The sequence below is a fragment of the Microcaecilia unicolor genome, chromosome 2, assembly GCF_901765095.1.
Source record: "Microcaecilia unicolor chromosome 2, aMicUni1.1, whole genome shotgun sequence".
Lineage (NCBI taxonomy): Eukaryota > Metazoa > Chordata > Amphibia > Gymnophiona > Siphonopidae > Microcaecilia > Microcaecilia unicolor.
In genome coordinates, this window is record NC_044032.1 from 213,740,557 (window position 1) to 213,756,189 (window position 15,633).

Consider the following 15,633-nt stretch of genomic DNA (forward strand, 5'->3'; position numbering starts at 1 on the left):
TCCTTGGTCTCCTCTTTCCCCTCATCCATCAGGTCCAAAGCGGTGGGCCTCCTCCTCTGGGCCCCCTTCAAGGTCCAGCAAAGTTAGCCCACTCCTCCAGCCCTCCTTCAAGGTCCAGCAGGTCAGCCCGCTCCTCTGGGCTACCTTTGAGGTCTGGCGAGGTCAGCCCCCTCCTCTAGCTCCCCTTTGAGGTCCAGCAAGTTGGCCCCCTCCTCCTCCCATGAGGTCCTGAAAGGCCGGCCCCTCCTCCTCCTCTTTCCCCCTTGAGGTCTTGCAAGATTTCTCCCCTCTTCCTCCCCAACTGATAGGCATGTAGGTCAAGGAGGTTTAATGACAGGAGACATCCTCACAAGGCTGAAGCCAGTTCCCCCAGCAGCCACCATCTTGGTATGTCCAAAAACAAGCTAACAGCTGATGCATCCATGTTGTCATTGATCATTGTTATTTTATATCAGCTATATTTAGAAACATGCCGACGTACAGCTTACAGATGTAGCAGGAATGGGTGTATAATAGAGGTGCTGGAAACAATATACAGAAAGGTTTGAAGGGACTTGAAAAACCTGAAGCCACTACAATGCCTATTTCTTCTTTCAATCCAGTTAGACCAGCTGTCTCTACACCTTAGGAAATTTGTAAAGTACTCTTGACTACTTGGACAGAATTTGATATAGCAGTTAATAAAAGATAGGATTAAAGTTTCAACCTTGGAAACAAGAATTGAAAGACAGGAGGCTCAATTAATGGTTATAGAAAAATCAATTTAAAAATCTGGAGACTAAGATAGGGTGGATAATCTTGATAATGTTATGGTTAAGGACCATTTTAATCTGATGTCTAAATGTAACAATTTAAAAAATATTATGTGACATAGGAACTTACGATTGATACATTTTCCAAGGACACCAGCAATTTCTGCTCAAGAAATGTTTAAAAACAAAATCCCCCGGATTCTATATAGTGCAACCAGAGTTGTGCATGCGAATCACTAACAAGCCAATAACTGCCACAATTATTGACACTAATTGGCATTAATTAGAATTTATGCAAACAACTTTCTAAGCTTATTCTGTAAAGTGATGCACATAAATTCTAAGATGCAGAACCGAAAAGGGGGCAGGGGCATGGGCGTGGAATGGTCGGTTCATGGGCGTTTCTGAAAACTATACGAGCTGTTATAGAATATACCCAGTCCACGCCTAATTTAGTCACCAGCATTTACAAGTTTTACTTGGCAGAAATACCCACGACTAAATTTAGTCACGTGGACCGGAGCTAGGCGTATTTTATAAATTGCACCTAATTTTAGGCGTAGTTTATAGAATACGCCTAGGTGTATTTTTTTTTTTGGTGCTGATTTTTACAGTGCTATATATAGAATCTAGTGCTATATGACAGACGTTCTTCATGTTTCAATATAGTCTATGCCACCAGTGTCAAGAGATTTTATTTACCGTGGAAAAAAAACTGGTGTAGGCAATAAGGATGTTTTATCACAGATTTCTGAGGACAGACTAGGTCTTACTGCCTTTCTGTAATCTTCTACGGATAAAACTGCAATACCCTCAACACTATTAATTACTTTGAAACTGGGCCCAGATAAAGCCCAGCTAAATGTGAGGATGTTTCCTGATGTGACCTAGGATTTCAATTGTGTTAGCTATATAGAGAGTGTCATGAAATGCCTAGCCACCCACCTGGGGTTACTCTGCGGCCACTTAGAGGATCTATCCCCAGCACAGCTCAGAAAGCACCTGCTGCTGGTGCTCTACACTAGCACCCTCCTCCCACCGACTGGGTCTAAACCACCACTGGGCGAGTCTCCCGCTCTCAAATTATCCCCAGTGATTTCTAGGTTACTGGAGCCACACTCAGTGTTCCCACATTTCCCAGAAAGCACTTACAGACCCAACACACAAACCACCAGGATTCTTTAACAGTCCAGACAAGCAGAGCGAAGAAACGATTATGTTTATTCTCATAAAAATATTGAACAGTGGACAGAAAAGGTGCAATCAACAAACTGTAACAAGTAACTGAAAAAAATGGATGAATTATAACACTAACTAAACGTTTGTTTACTTTCTAGAAAGTACCTGGGGAGATCAGGACACATAGCTGCTCACCCGTTATCAAATATAACTGTTTTTTTCAGGGTTTCAGCAAAAAGCTTTCTCTCAATTCTTCTGGGCTGAAGCTGGGTAATTTCAAACTCCAGGCCAATCAGAGCCCAGAGCAACAACATTCAAAAAAAGCTGGTTACATCACTGCAGCACTTCCCCTTTCTCTGTGTTCTAACTAAAGAAGGAACAGTCATTCCTCTGTAACAGTTTTAAACATAAACATGCACCACCTGCTGATCAAACTAGAGAATTACACTTCAGGAAATACCCAATACATTTTACAGGATTAAAACACACTGTTCTGTCACAAAGGGACCTGGATAGATTTATATCCATTCCCTGTGAAAAGATGAGGGTCTTTGTTTTATTTGGATTTAGTTTAATTGGTGATCTTGCAACCAGGTTATAATAATATTGCATTTGTTATTAAGAGCTAATATTATTTACATTTGTGAGGGATCCAGTCTAGCCAAAATGTATTTGTCATCTGTGTATATGAATGAAGTTAGATCCTGTGACTGCATCAATTCTGCCAGGGTGGGACAAAGATGTTAAATAGGATGGATGTTAATGTTGAGTCTTGTGGGACCCCCACAGGTAAGAGAGTAAGGTGGGGGAGTGAGAGTCATGCTACAGTACCGAATTAGATCTGTAACAGAACCAAGAATATATTTTATTCATGATTCTGTTTTAGAAGTCTGTTGAGCCATAGGATAGTGTGACAGCCTTACGGAGGTGACAATTTTAGTTTGTCAACATCAGACAGGGTTTTGAAGCATTTTCTAGGATCTGATGTATGTTTAACAAACTTGTGTCTGAGCATGTTTATGCTGTTTTAGTGATATTCAACTTTATTTCACAATGTGAAGCTTTCAAATAAATAAAAAAGCTGTTGAATATTTTTTTTAATCCTTTATCCTCCACCTTCTAAGGTACTGCCTATCCCACTGGAACAGCTTTAGATTTTTTACAGATGCACTACACATAGGCAGTCATAAGCGTTCGCTATTGTTTTTATGTAGACATATCTTTATTGCCATCATAAGCAAAAATAAAGGCATATAGCACAGCACTGAAATCTAGAGAACAGCATTGCAAATAACAAAGCAAGCTCTGGAGTACTGACAAAAACATTTTGATTATAATCTCCCCCCTTCACAGAACCCTTGAAAACTCCCCACCCTCCAAATCTCTTTACATTCTCCTCCCCCGATCTGCTCCTAACAGGAAGAATGCAAAACTAAGGAGGTTTAATAAAATAATATTAAACATCACAAGTTTGCTATTGTTTTCAATAGCATCTGTGAATGTTTTGGACATATTAATATGGTGGCAAGCTCTCCCTACTGGCTTTGGCCCAGATACTGGGCAAAGCACACTCCTGCCATCTCCTGTCATTAAACCTCCTTGATGCAGACAGCACACAGTCTTGGGGGAGGGGGGGGGGGGAGGAACAGGAGGGAAGAGGGATAAAGTTATTGTGCTACTGCATCTCTCTTACCTCCTGTCCTCCTCCTCTCTTCCCCCCAGTTTGTGCTGCCTGCCTGCATGCCTGATTTGTGAGCCACAGATCAGGCATGCCAGGCAGAGGTAGGCAGCATACAATCTGGGGAGGAGGGGGAAGACAGGAGAGAAAAGAGATGCAGTTACTCACAGCCTGCGACGCCTGAATCTCTCTTCCCTTTCCTTTGCTCCTCCTCCCCCTCCCCCTGACTGCATCTCTCTTCCCTCCAATTTCTTTCTTCCCCCCAGTTTGTGCTGCCTGCCTATATGCCTGATCTGTGAGTCACAGATCAGGCATGCAGGCAGTATGCAGTCGAGGCGGGGGGGGGGGGGGGGGGTTGGGGAGGAGAGTGGACAGGAGGGAAGAGAGATGCAGTCACTTACAGCCTTTGACTGAATCTCCTTTTCCTCCTGTCCTCCTCCCCCTCTCCTTGACCGCATCGCTCTTCCCTCCTGCCCCCCCACCACACACAGACCCAGACCTCGTGCTACCTGCTCTATACCTGCATCTTTCTCTTCTTTCCTCCCTCCCCACAGTCCTCCAAACTTCCTTCCTAGTTCCCACAAGTATCTACTGCCTCACAGCAGCAACAATCAAAGCACCAATAAGTGCTTGAGAGCTACTGACCCTGTTCCTGCTAAGGGCCTGATGATCCTGCCTAAACCTCAGAGACAGCAGGGACAGCAGGACCTTTACAGTCTGCCTGCAAACTCATGGACTGGCTCTCCTGCACATATTGGTGCTTTGATTACAGGGAGGGAGGTAGAGACAATTAATGTGGGCAAGTGCACTGCAAAGTATTGCATGTGGGAAAGAGGAACCTTGGAATCACTGACCAGGAAAAGGTGTCATCGTTGATGATACTTTGAAGCCCTCTGCTCAGTGTGCAGCGGCGGCAATGAAAGTAAATAGAATGTTAGGTATTATTAGGAAAGGAATGAAAAGCAAAAATGAGAATGTTATAATACCTTTGTATCGCTCTGTGGTGTGACTGCACCTCAAATACTGTGTGCAATTGTGGTCACCACATCTCAAAAAAAGATATAGTGGAATTAGAAAAGGTACAGAGAAGGGCGGTGAAAATGATAAAGGGGATGGGACAATTCCCCTATGAGGAAAGGCTAAAGTGGCTAGGGCTCTTCATCTTGGAAAAAAGATGGCTGAGGGGAGATATGACAGAAGTCCATAAAATAATGAGTGGAATGGAATGGGTGGACATGTTTATTCTTTCCAAAAATACTAGGACTAGGGGGCACGCAATGAAGCTGTTACGTAGTAAATTTAAAACAACCAGAGAAAATATTTCTTCACTCAACGTGTAATTAAACTCTAGAATTTGTTGCCAGATAATGTGATAAAAGCAGTTAGCTTAGCAGGGTTTAAAAAAGGTTTTGATAGCTTCCTAGGGGGCCCTTTTACAATGGTGCACTGAAAAATGGCCTGCGGTAGTGTAGATGCGTGTTTTGAGTGTGCGCAGAATCATTTTGCAGCACACCTGTAAAAAAATGCCTTTTTGAAATTGTTGCTGAAAATGGAAGTGCAGCAAAATGAGACCTTACCGCCAGTCATTGACCTAGCGGTAAGGTATCACACGATAACCGGGCGGTAATGATTTATGTGTGTAAAATGCCGATTACTGCCTGATTACTTCCCCCTTCTACTACAGAAGTATCGTAAGACATACCTTACATTCGGGGGAGGGGGATCTTGCCTTTTTAAAAAACACTGACTATTGTGGGCTGGTTATCTTCCTCTTTTTATTTACAGTTTGGAACACCAAATCTACTATTTATTCGAGGGGAAGTTAACATAATTGAATTTTGAACAGTGATAGTTGACCTTTGGCCTTTTTAAAAAAATTGTTTTTGTCTAGCCCAATGGAAGCAAAAATGAAGCTACAGCTTAATGGTCACTTTACCTTCAAAGATCAGCAAACAGTGATTTCTAAGTTTTGTAAAGGCGAATTCAAGTATCATTGCAGCACGTCATCTCTATCCTTACCATCTCCTCACTAAACATACATCTCCATTTTCCTCATCCCAACAACAACAACTATCGAAGGCTTCTGCTTCTACTCAACATCAGCCCACCCTACTTCAGTTACAAGAAAAGAGCCAGTAGAAGCCGATGGAGCCAATTAAAAATGAAAACCTTACGAATGCTATCGCCAGGTGGATAGCAAAAGATGGTCTCCACATTAACACTGTCTCTGATGATGGCATCCAAGATGGCTGCAACAGGATGTCAAAGCTATGTACTTCTGACCAAAGATTTGTAAAATTATGGAAAGTAAAAGAGAAGCAGACTCCTAACACTGTGATTAACGTGATACTTAATCACAATTAAGAATATTAATTGCAGTGTTAATAAAATTAATCATTGATGCATGCATGCATAAAATAACTCTTTAATGTGGAAATAGCAAGGTTCAAGCACTTGTGGATCAAGTGACCCATGTTGCACTTAAGCAGATTACTGGACATCATTAGCCAATGGCAGCTACTTGGGAGTCATGTGTCATATGCTGGACCATACTTGGACTCTGCAGTCTTATCTACTAACTTTCTACCATGTGACAGAGTGCCACTTTACTCCAGTTTGTGCAGAACACTTCAGTCGGGTTGCAAGGGAATGGGGAATCTATAATAAAGTCATAACTATCATTACTGACAATGCTTGCAGTGTGACTGCTGCATTTGGTCTGCTGCCTTTTGAGCACATGCCATGCGTTGTCCACACTCTCCAGTTGTCTCTTAACAAAGCAATGGGTGAGTGTGGTTTAGAGGTCGTCTCGGTGAAATGTAGTAAAAGTGTTGGCCACTTCAAACACAGCCCTGCAAATCAAGTGGAGTTGGAGAAGCAATATATATGAACACTGAAATACTTGTTTAGGATGTGTCCACAAAGTGGAATTGTATCCTAGACATGGTCCAGAGTCTGGTTCTCAACAAAGAAGCAGTCATGGCAACTTTAAATCAACGTCAGAATAAACACACATTGAGCCTCCTAACAGCCTCTGAGTTGGGAGAAGCTTTGTACAATACAGACCATTCTCGAACCCTGCAAATGTGCAATGGGGTTACTGGGTAGAGATTGGTATATCACATGTTCTGTGATACTGCCAACCATATGCCATATTCATCTTCATCATGCTATGATGGTGTCTGACGATGATCCAGCATATGTGGTTCACTTCAAAGGAGCATTTAGTACAGAACTAAGAGGCAGACGGCTAAACTGGTCCTGGCTGCATTGGACTCCTATTTTAAACTCCTCAACTTTATGCAAAGGAGAAGTGAAGCGATGTCTGGAAGGAGCTGCGGAGTCTAGTGTCACAAGAGGAAAAAGCTGCAGAGACTGAAACTCCATGTAAAGAACCACCTAAAAAGAAGGTTCGCTTATACGTTGAGTATTCATCTGATTCTGAGAATGATCCATCACTGGAACCAAAATCTACTAACAAAGCTGTTGACCATTTCATTATCAAACCTCAGACAGACCAAGAGTTATGCCCGTTTTAGTGACTGAAGAAATATGAAGCATCACATCCGGTTATTGCTAGACTGGCTATGAAATACTTAGAAACACCAGCTGCTACTGTCCTTTGTGAGCGCTTGTTTTCCTTATCAGGATACATAGAGGCCCTTTTACTAAGATGTGCTAAAAAGTGGTCTGTGCAAGTTTGTACATGTGAAATTGGTGCGCTCTGGGCCATTTTTTTACCATGGTGGGCAGTAAATGGCTATGCGCTAATATTGAATTTTCTTTATTTTGTGTAGTTAATTTAATTAATTTTTTTTTTTTTTTGATAAAGGCAACTTTTTACCTCCCTGCACTTTTCAAGCAAACACCTTTTCTCTTTACTTGTGATCTACTACTACTATTACTACTTATCATTTCTATAGTGCTACAAGGCATATGCAGCGCTGTACACCATACACAAAAAAGAAAGTCCCTGCTCAAAGAGCTTACAATCTAGATAAGACAGGTAAACAGACAGAACAATAAGGGTAAGGGAATGGAGAGGTGAGGATAAAAGGACAGGGCAAGTGAGTAGTGGTTAGGAGTCAAAAGCAGTGGTAAAGAGGTGGGCTTTAAGTTTGGACTTGAAAACGGCCAAAGACGGGGCTAGACGTACAGGCTCAGGTAGTCTATTCTAGGCGTGAGGTGCAGCAAGATAAAAGGAACGGAGTCTGGAATTAGCAGTAGAGGAGAAGGGGACAGATAAGAGAGATTTATCTACAGAACGGAGTGCCCAAGAGGGGGCGTGGGGAGAGACAAGTGTGGAGAGGTATTGGGGAGCGACAGAGTGAATGCACTTATAGGTCAATAAGAGATGTTTGAATTGAATGCGGAAACGGATAGGGAGCCAGTGAAGTGGCTTGAGGAGAGGGCTAATGTGAGCATAGCGACTTTGGTGGAAAATGAGTCACGCAGCAGAGTTTTGGACTGACTGAAGAGGAGAGAGATGGCTAATAGGGAGGCCGGTGAGAAGCATGTTACAATAATCAAGATGAGAGGTGATAAAAATGTGGATAAGGGTTCTGGTAGAGTGCTCAGAGATGAAGGGACGGATTTTGCTGATGTTTTGGCAATTTGCTGAATGTGAGGTGGATCTACAACAAAAAATGCCTCCAGTGATCTGCATCAATTGAATCATCAAAAGACATCAGGATCAGAAACTGCACAATCATATCTTTAACTTATTTTACCTCTAAATTTCTGATATCCTGTTGAATCTCCCTCTGCATTAAAACTTCCAAATGTAATAAATAGAAATAAAACAAACAAAACATAGAAAAGAAAATAAGAGGATTCCTTTTTTATTGGACTACCTTAATACATTTTTTGATTGCGTTCGAAGAAAACTGATCTGAAGAAGAAGGGTTACCTTCAAAAGCTAATCAAAAAATGTATTGTTAGTCCAATAAAAAATGTATCATCTTATTTTCTTTTCTATGTTTTAGTTTCTTTCTATTTATTACTTTTAAAAGTGGATTAACGTGGCTACCATACCACTTTACTCAAACTTCCAAATGAAATGACTGTTTTCTTGTATACCGAATTGCTTATATCCATTATGCTACACTTGTTCCTTATACAAAACCAAATGTTTCTATACTCTTGAATGGCAATTGCCATGATGGAATATTGTAAGCCACATTGAGCCTGCAAATAGGTGGGAAAATGTGGGATACAAATGCAACAAACAAACAAACAAATAAATAAATAAATTCACACAGGCGTGCAATATAGTCATTTGATTTATGTCTCTAGTGAACAGAAGTGCCTTGTTTGATATTAGATACTGGACTTTTAAAAACTATTATACCTTGTTTCAAGATTTACAAGCACAAAATATAGATAGAATAAGCAGTTCTGCACAGCTGACTGACTACATATCTCTTAGAGAATCTCAATTCCTAGGAAGCAGGTACTTCAAAGGGACTCAAGACTCTCATCATATACTATTTGCATAATTAATACTCCACTGTTAATTGCTGCCACAGACAAAGTGGCTTTTTGTTATACTGAATAGCTAGATCTTTGACCAAAGATCTTCATATATCCCAGTAATTTTGGGAAGAAGAAGCAACAGACTCCCCCATCTGCCCAAAGGACACAAATTCAAAAGGCAAAACACCTATCTAACTATACCCATATGAATACCTCCCTACCATCATCAAGTAACCCCTACAACTAACAAACCACTGCGTGGAACCACATCCAGGAAAAGGAGCATTGCTTGTTTCATTTTAACTGTTGGACCAGCCAACATCTCAGGTGAAACATGGCCATGTCGGGCACAGACGTTGAATTCCTGGGAACTTTTACTTAACAAATAAAGATACCTTTTTCTCACAAGGTCTACTTCTTTGTTTTATCTTCCACTATGATCCATGATGTCATCAGTGAATACCATCTAGATGTCCTGAGAATAACTGAGACCTGGCTGGATGAAAGCGGTGGAGTCCTATTGACTGAACTATGCTCCAAAGGATTCACTAACTTAACATTGAATTTTAATTGCCAAACCTTAGACCATTCTTCTAGTTTCTGTAGATCCTTTTTCATGTTTTCCACTCCCTCCTGGGTGTCCACTCTGTTACAAATCTTAGTATGATCCGCAAAAAGGCAAACTTTACCTTCTAACCCTTCGGCAATGTCACTCACAAATATATTGAACAGAATCGGCCCCAGCACTGATCCCTGAGGCACTCCACTACTCACCTTTTCCTCATCCGAGCGAATTCCATTAACCACCACCCTCTGGCGTCTGTCCGTCCACCAGTTCCTAATCCAGTTCACCACGTCGGGTCCTATCTTCAGTCTATCAAGTTTATTCAAGAGCCTCCTGTGGGGAACCATGTCAAAAGCTTAGCTGAAATCTAAGTAGATTAGAAAGTCACAGACCACTGAAGTGGGATTTGAACCTGGGTCCCTGTGAGGGAGTCTATAGGATGCTGCCACTTTCTCTTAAGAACACTCCCTCACAGTGTCTGGGCCATATTTATTTATTTATTTCATTTACATCCCACGTTATTCCAATAGGTCAGGTTCAATGTGGCTAACAACTTATTGTGATTAAGAGAACAAAAAGTGATGCCTCCACCCAGAGCTGAGAACCTGCAACCAGTATATTCAGGTAGGACAAATTCAACTTGGAATCTTGAATATTTTGTGTTTTGACCTGGCCACTTGCAGGCCAGCCTCTTATACCTGCTTGAGATTGTGCTGGTAACTCTGGATCCAGGGACCAGGCCAGAGACTAGTAGGAATTGCTGCTGAGAAAGGACACTCATGTATGCTATGGCCCTGCAGGAGCAGGCCACCAAAGACGACGCTGTTGTGCTTACAGAATTAGCTTTGGATATTGTTTCCACCCTTTACTGTGAAATAAATGGATGCTTTTCCGGGACACTTTTAATAAAATATTATTTGTTTTCATCGTAATTTGTAGATTGTGTGTGTCTTACCAAGCTCCTCAGCCCACCCTCACTTACAGTACCACAGTCCCCCTGATTTAGAACCCACTGCTCTATTAGGCCACCCCTTTGATATGTATGGACCTCTGTGTGGCCATTTTATAAGATGGATGTTCCCATGCTGCCATACAGACATCTATACCTCTTGTTTTCCCCTATTCATAATTTGGGCCTTTCAGTTTGTAAAATGGATGTTCATGCTGGACTGTTTCCAGCACATGGACGTCCATCTCACATGTTTTTTTAGAACAAGCTGTGTCCTGTTCTAAAATGCATGTGAGATAGACGTCCATTTGTGACGTTCTGACCTGGACATCTATTTTCTGAGTTGGATTTTCTTTCTGTAATGCCATTTCATGTTACTATACTAAAGAAAAAAATGATGGCAAACAATTTACCAAGGTTACAGACTTACAGTATATGAGAGATCAATGAAACTAAAAAAGACCAGCTCAATTTACTTTAGAGTCAATTTGGACAGTGATCTTGTAACTGAGTCAAGCTATTTGCCCCCAGTTTAATGTATTATCAACAAAAGTACAAGAGCAAGTGATTAAAATAACAGCTATGGAAACTGGTTTGTCTTTGCTAAAAGAGTCTGTGGAAGATTGTTCCTTTAAAATAACAGCATTGCAGAATGCTAATATGGTTTTGATGAAAAATAATATGCTTTTGAAGTCTAAAGTAGATGCATTAGAAAATCAATTGAGATCTACTAACTTGAGACTATTGAATTTTCCAAAAGTACCTATAGGTCTCCTAAACAGGTTTTCTTTCAATATTTAAAAGACGTATTAATGTGACTCCTGAGACCATGTCTCCTCTGGTTCAGATTTATTATCTTCCAGTTGCCAAGAGAAGATCTAGTTTAGTAAATGGAGTTCATGAAACTTCTGACCCTAATTTGAATAAATCTATGATTTTTGGATGTGTCTGACTTTTATTGTCACTTTTGCATTAAAATGGGACACAGACTGGTCACTTCAACTTTTTTTTTAGGTATAGAGATGACCCATTTTTTAAATTGAAAGATTAAAATATTTTCTGATGCAACTAAAGAAAAGCAGAGGTGTAGAAAAGAGTTTTTGTTGCTGCTACTAGGAGTTCTTCAGCTAGGGACTTTATTTTTCTTAAATTTCCCAGTAAATGTATTGTTAAATATAGGATCAACTACAAAATCAAAATAAGGGGGTGGAATCACAAAATCAACTACAATCCAGATGTTGTGTTCCACTTCAAGAAAAGAGACAAACATCAAAAACAGGAAGGAAAAACCTCAAGGGCCCTTTTACTAAGCCACGTAAGCGTCTACATGCACCCAATGCGTAACAAAATGGAGTTTCCGCCCGGCTACCATGTGGCTCTTGCAGTAATTTCATTTTTGGCGTGCGTCCGATACACGCATACAAAAATAATTTTTATTTTCTGGCGCGTCCGCTACGTGCGCCAAGTGGCATTTGATGCATGTAGGTCATTACCACCTGGTTACAGTGTGAGACTTTACCACTAGGTCAATGGCTGATGGTAAGGTTTCAGACCCAAAATGGGCGCGCGCCAATTTTGATGTTGCCGCACATCCATTTTTGGCCAAAATTTTTAAAAAGGCATTTTTTGCAGGTGCACTGAAAAATGGAACTGCGCGCGCCCAAAACATGCACCTACACTACTGCAGGCCATTTTCAGCGCGTCTTAATAAAAGGACCCCTCAAAGAGCTCCAAATCTATTCATAGAGCTATATTTGATCAATAAGATCTACTCTTCATCATCAGCAAAAACCTTCCATTCATGTATTTTGGATTGGCTTGTTACTGATAATGAACACTTAAGGAAGGTTTTTGGCCGATGATAAAGAGTAGATCTTATTGATCAAATATAGCTCTATAAATAGATTTGGAGTCATGATTTAATCAGTTTAGCTCTATAAGTTGGATGACTTGGAGCTCTTTGAGGCTTTATCCTTCCTATTTTTACCTATTAACAGCTATATATACTGTTTTGATTTCTGGACAGTGAGGCATTATTTACACAACTCCAGAATCTTGCATACTGATTTATTCAAATTTCCTGTCCAATACTATTCAATAATTCTAGCAAATAAAAATATTCATAAACCAAATTTAAAAAATACATATCCCAGCAAAGCTACATAAATGCCCTTTACTCAGCCTTTCAGATTTGTTGCTGCTCTGAATAATTTAATACAGTTTGAGGCTCATTGCACTTTGCATGAGCCTCATTATACCTTAGGGAATATGCAGAACTGATTTTATGAATTTATCAACATCTGGAACCGAGTGCAAGGTGCATAGTGAGCATGCTCCACATCATGATGTCAGTGGAAAGTTCAGGCATCTCAGAACTTTATTTGGAGCTCTTCCCCAAAACCGTGCACTCTAGTGTCATAGAAATCAAATGAGAAAAAAGGGCTTTTAAAAATAAAATTGAGTAAAGTGGTGTGGTAGCCGTGTTAGTTCGCTGTTATAGGTAATAAATAGAAGTAAAACAAAACAGAGAAAAGAAAATACGATGATACCTTTTTATTGGACTAACTTAATACATTTTTAATTAGTTTTCGAAGGTAAACCTTCTTCTTCAGATCAGTAATAAGTAAATGTTGATAAATATCAGAATATATAAATGAAACGCATTCCAGTGACAGTCTCACAGGAAGAGAGTGGGGTGGGTTAGGTGAGAAACAGGGAGAGCTGGGTAGGTGATAGGCAGGCAGAGATAGATGGCTGATAAGAGGGTGACAAAGCAGTATAATTGTATGGTTTATAGTGTCTCTTTATAAAATAGACTTAAAACAAGCATCTACTTGGCCTTCAAACCTAAGTGGCCTGTTATGAAGTTAACCTCCTTTTATCCTAATTTTGTCCAAAATTGAATTTTGGCCTTTGACCTTACCTTGATTCTGATATGAGCATCATAACAAATCAAAATGCCATTCTCTTTAATAGCAATGCATTATTCATTCCACTCATTCTCTGATAACAAGCAGTAATATCTCAAAACTGCACAATACTAAGGAAATTATTGAAGGTGAAGGGAAGGCAATTAGAAAAGTCTAGGACACTACAACTAATCTCTGGTTTACATTATAATGAGGGAGTAACATCTTATCAGTCCATTGGATCCTTTTGTGTTCTATGAACATTACAAGGGCAATTCTATAATCTAGGCGCTGACATTTGCATTCCCCTTCTGTTCATAAATGTCTACAATACTAGCACTTACCTGTGAAAGTGGATTGGAGGAGTAGCCTAATGGTTAGTGCAGCTCAGGGGCGTAGCCAGACTTCAGCGGGAGGGGGGTCCAGAGCATGAGGTGAGGGGGTACATTTTAGCCCCCCCTGGCAACGCCGCCGCCGCCACCAACAACTTTGACCCCCCCTGCCAACGATCCTCTCGAACCCCCCTCCCGCCACCAACCCTCCCCCGCCGTCGCCTACCTTTGATAGCTGGGGACCCCAACCCCCGCCAGCCGAGGTCCTCTTCTTCCAGCACAAGGCTTCATTCTGTTTCTGTGAGTCTGACATCCTGCACATGCGCAGGGCTCCCAGCTACATGCATAATTTACAGATATTATAAATGATACTAGTTCCTGCCATATTTAGATGCCCATATTTATACCAGTTCTAGGCTAGTGTAACTGTTGGGGCATAAATGTTAGGCATGTCAGTACCAGGTTACACTAGTATTCTATAACAAAATGTGGGTGCCTACCACACGTCTTCAAGGCGTCTAAATGGAGGTACCCAGTTATAAAATTGCCCCCTATAAGTAAAGAAATGGCAAGTGAATCATGTCTCCTCTTGCCTTCTGTTAGAATCAATTAAAGTTAATGAATCAAACCACTCCATTTCTAGCCATGAAAGAAAGAATCTCTTTAATGAAGCTAGATACCTTATACAATGATCATAAATTCTAACCTCATTTTCTGAACCACACCAATATCTATTGGACACCTATCTATCATTGATAGGTCAAGTGGATAAGAAGTTAAGTGAGATCCAAGTGAGAAGTTGGGGCAATAGCGAAGGAGGAACAATCACAGCATTGATGCTGTATTTTGAACTTTAGCATTGAAAGATGTGTGGTCTTTTTTAAACTCATTTTTGATGAAGATCATGGACTATGGACATTGTAAACTCACTTTTAAATAATGAGGAAGTGTGACGATAGATAACAGTGACCTCAGAAATAATTCACATTGGCTTTCTGAGCACTTTCACTACACTTTTTGTAAATTATTTTATGATTTATTTTCTATTGTGTACGTCCGCACTCCATAAAAGTGGAATGCAGACTTACAAAACTCAAAGTACTGGATTTCAGGTGTACTGATTTTGGTAAAACGAGGGAATTTCTGAAGAAGGAACTGATGGCATGGGTAGGCATAGGTGGAGTGGAAGCGCAGTGGTCCACGCTGAAATCTGCTATAAATATGGCAACTGATCTTTGCCAAGGAAAGTAAACAAAACGAAACAGGAAGCCTATATGGTTCTCCAAACAAGTGGCTGAAAAAATAAGGGCAAAAGAGGCTTTGTTCAAGAAATACAGAAGAGCACAACAAGAGGATCACAGAAAAGATTATCAGATTAAACTCAAAGAAGTGAAGAAGGAAATATGGCTAGTGAAAGCACAGGTGGAAGAAAAAATAGTTAAGAAAGGTGACAAGACCTTTTTCAGATATAGTGGGGAAAGGAGAAAAGATAGGAATGGAGTTGGTAGACTGAAAGATTCTTAGAATGGCTATGTGGAGAGTGATGAGGATAAAGTGAATGTGCTAAACAAGTACTTTCTTCGATGTTCACAGAAGAAAATCCTGGAGAAGGACCAGGGGCATATCTGGACTCCGGCGGTAGGGGGGGCCAGAGCCAGAGGGAAGAGGCACATTTTAGCCCCCGCCACCGACCCCCCCCCCCCGCCATTGCCAGACCTCCCCACCACTACCAACTCTCTCCACCCCCCTCCCGCCACCAACCCTCCCCCATCCTGCAAGTACAACGTGCTGCGA